We start from the raw sequence: 4,691 nt of genomic DNA, 5'->3' as shown, positions 1-4,691 counted from the left end.
TGAGTTATCCACAACATATGAATTTAATAATACATATGAATTAACTTAATTCCAACAATAAAAATATTAATTCAAATATATATTATAAAAATGACAGACTTAATATAAAAATATGTATAGTAAAATATTACGGTTGTATAGAAAAATATATCTTCCAAATAATAGAAATGAATCTAACTTATGAGTTATTTTCATACAATGATTATTAGCTAAAACATAATCAAATAAATAACATTTAATTATAGTATATTTGAATGCTAAAAATATATTCAAATATTTATACATAATGAACATAATCTAAAATAAAAATAGTCATTCAAGAGATATGCTAAAATATCCTTACGACTTTATATGGTACTTATAATGTAATTACAAAAAATATGATGCAAAAAGAAGTCTTTATATTTATAATTTTATATAGAGAATATAGAGGTGAGATATTATCCAATACAATTTGAATTTTATTTATTCAGTTATTTGAGAATCAAATACTTTCTATAATTATACTTTCCACAAATCAATGCTTATACAAATGCATATATAAATGTTAATATTATACATATACCCTCAATAACTAATGTTAATATTGCAACTATATGAATGCAAAAAATATAATGGTTCAATATATGATCTATTGACGTTATAAAATATATGTACATTATTTGCGCATTATGCATAAATAAAGAAACAACACATGCAAGTACACGGGTACACTGCTAGTATTAATTAAACTTCATTATTATTATTATTGTTTTTAGTTCACTGGGATTAGTATCATTAGCACGGAAGAACGTATGGAACAATCTAGCATCATTAAACTACCTGTTACAAATCAGATACAAAATCATACAATAACTTTAAAGTATCATACACTATGCATCATTTCGACTTAGGATGCTATTGCATTATTTTGACATTTTTCCTACTATTTCTACACTTAGGACGCTACTCCATTATTTTGTACATCATTACAATTGCACAGCTCCATGCTAATATCGAAAGATCTTAAGAGTTTGTTTGAGTATTGAATTTTGGAGAGGAATGGAGGGAAATGAAAGGCTTGAGAGTCATCTCACAAGTGTATTTCATGGCTTCCAAGTCTTCCATTTCCCTTCATTCCCCTCCAAAATTCAACTCACAAATAAACCCTTAGAAAACCAAGTACAATTGTATGTGTCTATCACAAAATTAAAAAATTGAGTGTAATATCTATATACTCTTATAGTAAGAAATTATACATATCATTCATCATTTATTTATATTATTTCTATTGAATAGTCAATAATAATTAAAAATAAATGATGAATTGACAATGTATAAGTTATGGATACATTTTTTCTTTTAATATTTTGTTTACTCTTATTAGGATGTAGATTGGTTGAATCTTGTATGGGCTTTGTTTCACACTCAACATAACATAGTAATGAATATAATTTTAGTCTATATAGTTTTATGGGCTATTTATTGAACAAGGATTCTCTCTATTAATGGAAAGACAAATACTTGATTTTACATATGTTTTTAATAGCAAAAGTGTTATTCTAAAAAAAAGTCCAATTTGTTAGTTGAGATGTCCCTTGATAGATGATTTTTCATTGTTGAAAATTCAAAAGTGTACTACAAAGTCGTTCTTTGATGGGGAAATATAATGGAAGAAGATAAACAAAGTCTACTTCAAAATTTCAATTTGTTCAAATTGCAAACTCAAAAACATAAGCTAAGTGAACAACCTTATCATATGGGAGAACAACTAAACATAGCAAGTATATATGTTAGAACAGAATAATATTTCAGATTTAGTTAAACATCTTTGTTTCATCAAGAAATAGAACTAAAGAAGAAGAAGAAAATTAAGGATAAGGTATTTACACTCTTTATTGAGAAACCACAAATTTTATAAAATAAAAAACTAAAAATATTATTGGAGAATGTAAATAAACAATGTGTGGGTGTTAATAGCTACCTCCAAAATACAACATATATGTTCCAGAAGACATTTTATTATCTTTTAATAAATGCGTTAACTTTTTTCAATCTTTCTATATTTATTTAATTTTTGAAGTTATACTTGACAGTTGGCAATAATATATGTTTCTTTCTGTATATCTACAAATATATTATTAATGGAGTAAAAATGGTATTCAATCCAGAGAATATATTATAGAGAATACACTAAAGACATTGCGATTTATTAATTAGACTCTTACTCCAAACCCGTTAGAGGAGACTAGTTAAAATCAAAAAATTTAAGGATAAGATTTCTCTACAGTAAGCAAAAGGTATAATCAACCTTGATTTTCTAGAATACATATAAATTTGTACTTACTACATAATAATGAGTAATTAGACTCTTAATGCCCACTTTAAAAATAATGATAAGATCTTTTCCCTATCTTTAATAGCATAAGGACAATGTTATATGTTGTACGTTAATTTTTTTAGTGATGATGGTCAACAATTTCTACTAATGGAGTTGCAATTCCAAATTGCTTAAATAAGAAATAATGCTTTTTTAAGCAATCCAAGAAGGTGTGGATTGAGGTTACCCACATAGATATATGTGTAAGATATATGGTGAAATTCATTTAAAAAACCTATAGTTGATGATATTAAATAAAATATTCATTGAATTATTTAAAACATGTAACATAAGGGAAAATGTGAAAAATGAAATTATAATTGTTTTTGTTTATCCTGGAATCACTTCAGTTGCACTTGATAGAATTGCAAGGCATAGGTGTTAGCGGTTTAGATTTAAATTAGGAATGACAATAAGGTAGATTAGGATATGTTTTTTCTACACAATCTCAAACTCGATTCCTGAATGCAATGGGGCTGGAAAGCAAATTACCATCCTACCATATTGGATTTTAGATATCTCGAAACCATATCAACCCTTACTCCAAACTAGCATATAAATTAAGTTCAACTTTTGTATTACATATACTAAACACAATCTCAAACCCAATATTTGAAATCGGAGAAAACTTAAACCTAAATTCAGTGAAAGTGAATTTCCCTATTAGATTAGAATTGAACTTAAACAAGTACCCATATATTTAGTTTATATTGTCATCTCTAATTTAAATTTTGGCGGGTGCATAATTTCCCGTCTTCCCATTAATTTTTTTTTTGGTTATAATAAAAAGAAAACAAAAAACCCTCATGGATAAGATGGGTTTACTTCTATTTTCGCAATTCTAAATAAGAAAATATTATAAAATTTCAAATTTTTCTTTAACCGTCATAGAATTAGAAGGATTTTAAAACCATTCTAATATATTCATTCTTTTCCTTTTGAATTGTAAATCTATAAAAATAATTGTTTCTCTTTTTTGTCTTTCTATATAATTAAGATAATATTAATATAGTTAATAAAATAGATAATTGTAACGCCCCGAAAAATACTGCTCAAAAACATTGGGGAAAAATGGGTAAATTTTTTTTTTGAATTGGTGATATAAAATTGTTTCCTTTAAAAAAAACTTTCCTTTTCCGGGACATCACTTTAAGTAAATCGAATGCGGAATATCAACTTATCGTTATCGAATGATAACTTAACCTGATTCACGATTTCCTGAATATTACGATGTATATAATCAGTTAAGTCATAGTCAGTTCATACAGACTAGGTCAGCAAAGGCAGAAACTACATCGCCACTAACATATACAAAATCAAAAGAAACACAACCCCCACCAAAAACAAAAGGGGACATCGACTGGTCCACAAGTTGACTCAAAAGATTCCAGGAATGTTGGACCCCTCACTCGGGTCCTCCTCCTCTTCCGAGTCAGACACGAGGTCAATCACCTCTACCGAGCTCTCTACATTGACGAGCTCAACGACCTCATCCTCCTCTTCCTCTTCTTCCACTTCATTATGCCATAACCCAGCGGCATAATTCGGAAGGGATGACATTCTCAACACCGGAGCCTTCCTGCATGGACCTTTTCCAAGACCACTGCTTCTCTTGGCTCTACTGGATGACAGAGCACCTAAACAATCTGACCACGTCCTATAACCGTGGGAGGGAACAACGCCATCACTTCTGACTGGCGGGTATCAAAGTCCAACATTTGGAGACATCGACCTCTTTGACGGCAAGGTGAAGGAAGTGTCAATGTAGGTGTCGGGTTGAGGGATCATCATCGATGACCCGTTGCACACCATGTGCAACGACAGACCGCAGGGGCATGTGTATGATTATCTGTGCCCGTCAATAGTCCATTGTCCCATTGGGGACATCGTGAAGTGATAACCTCAAATGTGAGTGTTGTTGTTGGTCATCTGCATAGCGAATGTATACAAAACAAGAACAATACAGCAGAGAGGGTAAGACATCTAATGAACGTGACGGTGTGGACTTACACAGAATATCACACTTAGACAAAAAATATATTTTAACATATAGTTCATCATTTATCATTAAAATCATGAAAAAATACATAACTTACCATTTATTCCAACATTACCAATATATCAAGTAATATAATCAACATTCTACTCCTAACCATATCGCATGCATAAACGTAGGAATACACAATGTTTGTGAATCACATGTGGGAATTCACTTCCACAATGATAATGTATGCATGATATGTCATGATTATCCACCTTACACCAATATCCATCCAACATCCTAATCAGAAATAATCGAGAGTACAGGTCCCATACCAAGCCTCTTTGTACG

Source organism: Lupinus angustifolius, chromosome LG03 (genome assembly GCF_001865875.1).
Source record: "Lupinus angustifolius cultivar Tanjil chromosome LG03, LupAngTanjil_v1.0, whole genome shotgun sequence".
NCBI classification, from domain to species: domain Eukaryota; kingdom Viridiplantae; phylum Streptophyta; class Magnoliopsida; order Fabales; family Fabaceae; genus Lupinus; species Lupinus angustifolius.
This window is presented reverse-complemented; position numbering follows the sequence as displayed.